At 43.2% G+C, this 5,542-nt stretch overlaps 5 non-coding genes and 1 pseudogene across 5 annotated transcripts; all 6 read right to left on the bottom strand.

Annotated features, from left to right (window-relative positions):
• Nucleotides 1-2,804: 2,804 nt before the first annotated feature.
• LOC135007854 (U1 spliceosomal RNA) lies at nucleotides 2,805-2,967 on the bottom strand. Its single transcript, XR_010207745.1, has one exon. It is a non-coding gene; the product is annotated as a U1 spliceosomal RNA (small nuclear RNA).
• A 152-nt stretch (nucleotides 2,968-3,119) lies between these two features.
• LOC135007858 (U1 spliceosomal RNA) lies at nucleotides 3,120-3,283 on the bottom strand. The gene has a single exon (XR_010207748.1). It is a non-coding gene; the product is annotated as a U1 spliceosomal RNA (small nuclear RNA).
• A 671-nt stretch (nucleotides 3,284-3,954) lies between these two features.
• LOC135007855 (U1 spliceosomal RNA) lies at nucleotides 3,955-4,117 on the bottom strand. Its single transcript, XR_010207746.1, has one exon. It is a non-coding gene; the product is annotated as a U1 spliceosomal RNA (small nuclear RNA).
• A 152-nt stretch (nucleotides 4,118-4,269) lies between these two features.
• Nucleotides 4,270-4,433, bottom strand: LOC135007857 (U1 spliceosomal RNA). The gene has a single exon (XR_010207747.1). It is a non-coding gene; the product is annotated as a U1 spliceosomal RNA (small nuclear RNA).
• Nucleotides 4,434-5,104: 671 nt separating this feature from the next.
• On the bottom strand, nucleotides 5,105-5,267 carry LOC135007859 (U1 spliceosomal RNA). The gene has a single exon (XR_010207749.1). It is a non-coding gene; the product is annotated as a U1 spliceosomal RNA (small nuclear RNA).
• Nucleotides 5,268-5,419: 152 nt separating this feature from the next.
• Nucleotides 5,420-5,542, bottom strand: LOC135007856 (U1 spliceosomal RNA; annotated as a pseudogene; the record flags this gene model as incomplete).

Here is a 5,542-nt window from a genome sequence, read left to right as displayed (position 1 = left end):
ATCACCAAAATCTGATCACAAGGTCAATTACATCCCTGGGTGGGATTGCACCACCTACCTTTTGGTTAATAGCCGAACACACTAACCGATTGCGCCACAGAGACACTTTGCAAAAAGTTCATACTGACAAAGGCTAATAAGCATTCATCTAGAACGTTTCCTAGAAAAACTTTAAAAAGTCAATAATCTGGAGAGTTTTTGTAAGATGTTTCTTCCATCAACCAACGAAGAAACACATTGGTACTTTCCCATGATGAGTGAGTGCTTCAGGATCTCTTGCACTTACATGTGCAGCAGAGTACTGCAATGGAAGCATGCTGGGCCGATAACCAAGAGGTAGGCAGATTGAAACTATCCTCTGCTATATGCATTTTTTTTTAATTAAAGTAATCCAAAATTGGGATTGATATTTTAGCTCTTTTATTTTTACTTAAAGTACAATAACTTTTACCATTTTAATTTGTTTAATAGTATGACAGTATTGTTTTCTTTCAAAAATCCACTTAATTTTCTTTACCCTATTATTAAAATGGTAATTGACAAAAACAAACTACATTGTCACCAGAAGAGCAATACAAAATGTACAAGTGATATATTAAAATCATCTTTCCAGCTTGAATTTCAATGATGCATTGGGGCAACGATTTTGTGAGAAACATCTTCACCCTTAAATAATGATTTTCTTAATTCCTTACCTGTGTGCTAATTAGATATCACCTTGTTTTCACATTAAACAGACTTCCACATGAGAAAGCAGCAAGGATGCAGTGGCGTTAATGTTTCCTGGTGTCAACCTGTATTATTTCAGTAGATATTGAAATGACGATGCATCTTGCTGCCTTTCCAATGAAGCAAGTTTAATTTAGTAATAGGTGAAAAACCATCCCTACAAAGGTGTTAAACAGAGACTTGGCTTTGTGGACACTTTTCAGAGAACAAATTTGTTAGCATAAAAATAAAGCCAGAAAATGAAGAGCTGTTTAATCACTCAATTGGATTTTTTTGCCAGCATATTTCTTTTTCTCTGCAACCCACTGCTAAATTGTGCTTCCTATCTGTTTTTATAAAATCACTGAATCAAATCTAACTCTGATTACATCAGAGAAGGCCAGGTACCCACACCATAACAGGGGGTTTGAAATTTTGACTTGTCTACTTAAATATCACCAAAATCTGATCACAAGGTCAATTACATCCCTGGGTGGGATTGAACCACCTACCTTTTGGTTAATAGCCGAACACACTAACCGATTGCGCCACAGAGACACTTTGCAAAAAGTTCATACTGACAAAGGCTAATAAGCATTCATCTAGAACGTTTCCTAGAAAAACTTTAAAAAGTCAATAATCTGGAGAGTTTTTGTAAGATGTTTCTTCCATCAACCAACGAAGAAACACATTGGTACTTTCCCATGATGAGTGAGTGCTTCAGGATCTCTTGCACTTACATGTGCAGCAGAGTACTGCAATGGAAGCATGCTGGGCCGATAACCAAGAGGTAGGCAGATTGAAACTATCCTCTGCTATATGCATTTTTTTTTAATTAAAGTAATCCAAAATTGGGATTGATATTTTAGCTCTTTTATTTTTACTTAAAGTACAATAACTTTTACCATTTTAATTTGTTTAATAGTATATTGACAGTATTGTTTTCTTTCAAAAATCCACTTAATTTTCTTTACCCTATTATTAAAATGGTAATTGACAAAAACAAACTACATTGTCACCAGAAGAGCAATACAAAATGTACAAGTGATATATTAAAATCATCTTTCCAGCTTGAATTTCAATGATGCATTGGGGCAACGATTTTGTGAGAAACATCTTCACCCTTAAATAATGATTTTCTTAATTCCTTACCTGTGTGCTAATTAGATATCACCTTGTTTTCACATTAAACAGACTTCCACATGAGAAAGCAGCAAGGATGCAGTGGCGTTAATGTTTCCTGGTGTCAACCTGTATTATTTCAGTAGATATTGAAATGACGATGCATCTTGCTGCCTTTCCAATGAAGCAAGTTTAATTTAGTAATAGGTGAAAAACCATCCCTACAAAGGTGTTAATCAGATACTTGGCTTTGTGGACACTTTTCAGAGAACAAATTTGTTAGCATAAAAATAAAGCCAGAAAATGAAGAGCTGTTTAATCACTCAATTGGATTTTTTTGCCAGCATATTTCTTTTTCTCTGCAACCCACTGCTAAATTGTGCTTCCTAGCTGTTTTTTTTATAAAATCACTGAATCAAATCTAACTCTGATTACATCAGAGAAGGCCAGGTACCCTACACCACAAGAGGGGGTTTGAAATTTTGACTTGTCTACTTAAAGATCACCAAAATCTGATAACAAGGTAAATTACGTCCCTGGGTGGGATTGAACCACCAACCTTTTGGATAATAACCGAACACACTAACTGATTGCGCCACAGTGACACTTTGCAAACGTACATTCTGACAAACGCTAATAAGCATTCATCTAGAACGTTTCCTAGAAAAACTTTAAAAAGTCAATAATCTGGAGAGTTTTTGTAAGATGTTTCTTCCATCAATCAACGAAGAACATTCAAGCTGATTTGTTGCAGCAGCTGGGCACTGTAACAGCTCCAGAGCTGCTCTGTAAGGCAACTAAAAGGGTGTGGGCCCTGCAGCACTACCTGTAGTTCGCATTGTGCGTTGGAAGGCACAAAGTAAGCAGACGGGAGAAGTCAGGATAGTGCGCAAGGGCATAGAAGGGAGCGGCTCAAGAAAAGAGAAGTGGAAACAGACAGCAAACTAGGCTGGAGAAAGACCTGAGACAAAGAGATCTGAATTATACGAGAGCCGACCAGGGGAAACACAAATTATGCAGTCGAGTTTCCCACATTTGGGGAAATCGCTGGAGCAGCACACACAGAGTGCAATGGGTGAGCCTTGCCCTGGGAGAAGCACCTTCATGATCATAGTATCTCACCTGGCAGGTAAGTAGGAGTTGGGCAAGAGCTGAGGAGGGTCGCTGCTCGGGCAACCCCCTGTCAAGTGAAGGAGATCCAACTGAGGCAGCACAAGAGAACTCTCGAAAGAAGAACAAGGCTAGAGGAAGATCTGAGACACAGAAATCTGGCTTTTACCAGAGCTGACCAGAGGAAAGCACAAACACAGTCCCCCACTACCACAAATAATGCAGTCGAGTTTCCCACATTTGGGGAAATCACAGGGGTCAGCATACCCAGAATGCAATGAATGAACCTCACCCTGGGAGAACAATCTTCATGACCATGGTATCTCCTATGCAAAATAAGTATGATTTGGGATAGGGCTGGGGAGGGCCGCTGCTCAGGCACATCTCTGTCAAGTAAAGGAGATTCAACTGAGGCAGCACAAGGGAACTCTCATCTGGGGACAACAACTGCAGGTAGAACACATATTTTCAGATGAACATGGGAGGGCAGAAGGCTGCCTAATACTGAAGCACCCCCAAACAACAAACCAAATGCAACAACTAGTACAAGCATTCCTGGGGGAAGGCCTGCAGCAGATGGATTTGCATATGGTGATGTCATCCAAGCAGTGGGTCAAAGTTGGCTTCAACCCTCGTCTGCATATGAAAAGAAAAAAGGGATGTGCAGGGCATGGCATCCTTTTGTGGCGCTTGGATGACCCTTAATTCGCATTAAACATCTCCACCCTCCTTCGGTGTGGGGCTCATGTTGGCTATGCCCCAGCCCCTGAAGCATTCAAGATGATTTCTTGCAGCAGCTGGGCACTGTAACAGCTCCAGAGCTGTTCTGTAAAGCATGTAAAAGGGTGTGGGCCCTGCAGCACTACCTGTAGTATGCATTGTGCGTTGGAAGGCACAAAGTAAGCAGACGGGAGAGGTCAGGATAGTGCGCAAGGGCATAGAAGGGAGCGGCTCAAGAAAAGAGAAGTGGAAACAGACAGCAAACTAGGCTGGAGAAAGACCTGAGACAAGGAGATCTGTATTATACGAGAGCCGACCAGAGGAAACACAAATTATGCAGTCAAGTTTCCCACATTTGGGGAAATCGCAGGAGCAGCACACCCAGAGTGCAATGGGTGAGCCTTTCCCTGGGAGAAGCACCTTCCTAATCATAATATCTCACCTGGCAGGTAAGTAGGAGTTGGGCTAGAGCTAGGGAGGGTCGCTGCTCGTGCACCCCCCTGTCAAGTGAAGGAGATCCAACTGAGGCAGCACAAGGGAACTCTCGAAAGAAGAACAAGGCTAGAGGAAGATCTGAGACAAAGAAATCTGACTTTTACCAGAGCTGAGCAGAGGAAAGCACAAACACAGTCCCCCACTACCACAAATAATGCAGTCGAGTTTCCCACATTTGGGGAAATCACAGGGGTCAGCATACCCAGAATGCAATGAATGAACCTCACCCTGGGAGAACAATCTTCATGACCATGGTATCTCCTATGCAAAATAAGTATGATTTGGGATAGGGCTGGGGAGGGCCGCTGCTCAGGCACATCTCTGTCAAGTAAAGGAGATTCAACTGAGGCAGCACAAGGGAACTCTCATCTGGGGACAACAACTGCAGGGAGAACACATATTTTCAGATGAACATGGGAGGGCAGAAGGCTGCCTAATACTGAAGCACCCCCAAACAACAAACCAAATGCAACAACTAGTGCAAGCATTCCTGGGGGAAGGCCTGCAGCAGATTGATTTGCATATGGTAATGCCATCCAAGCAGTGGGTCAAAGTTGGCTTCAACCCTCGTCTGCATATGAAAAGAGAAAAGGGGCGTGCAGGGCATGGCGGCCTTTTGCGGCGCTTGGGTGACCCTTAGTTCGCATTAAACACCCCCACCCTCCTTCGGTGTGGGGCTCATGTTGGCAATGCCCCAGCCCCTGAAGCATTCAAGCTGATTTCTTGCAGCAGCTGGGCACTGTAACAGCTCCAGAGCTGCTCTGTGAGGCAAGTAAAAGGGTGTGGGCCCTGCAGCACTACCTGTAGTTTGCATTGTGTGTTGGAAGGCACAAAGTAAGCAGACGGGAGAAGTCAGGATAGTGCGCAAGGGCATAGAAGGGAGCGGCTCAAGAAAAGAGAAGTGGAAACAGACAGCAAACTAGGCTGGAGAGAGACCTGAGACAAAGAGATCTGAATTATACGAGAGACGACCAGAGGAAACACAAATTATGCAGTCAAGTTTCCCACATTTGGGGAAATCACAGGGGCAGCACACCCAGAGTGCAATGGGTGAGCCTTGCCCTGGGAGAAGCACCTACATGATCATAGTATCTCACCTGGCAGGTAAGTAGGAGTTGGGCTAGAGCTGCGAAGGGTCGCTGCTCGGGTACCCCCCTGTCAAGTGAAGGAGATCCAACTGAGGCAGCACAAGGGAACTCTCGAAAGAGGAACAAGGCTAGAGGAAGATCTGAGACAAAGAAATCTGATTTTTACCAGAGTTGACCAGAAGAAAGCACAAACACAGTCCCACACTACCACAAATAATGCAGTTGAGTTTCCCACATTTGGGGAAATCACAGGGGTCAGCATACCCAGAATGCAATGAATGAACCTCACCCTGGGAGAA

This window comes from Pseudophryne corroboree, unplaced genomic scaffold (genome assembly GCF_028390025.1).
Source record: "Pseudophryne corroboree isolate aPseCor3 unplaced genomic scaffold, aPseCor3.hap2 scaffold_2218, whole genome shotgun sequence".
NCBI lineage: Eukaryota > Metazoa > Chordata > Amphibia > Anura > Myobatrachidae > Pseudophryne > Pseudophryne corroboree.
This window is presented reverse-complemented; position numbering and strand designations above follow the sequence as displayed.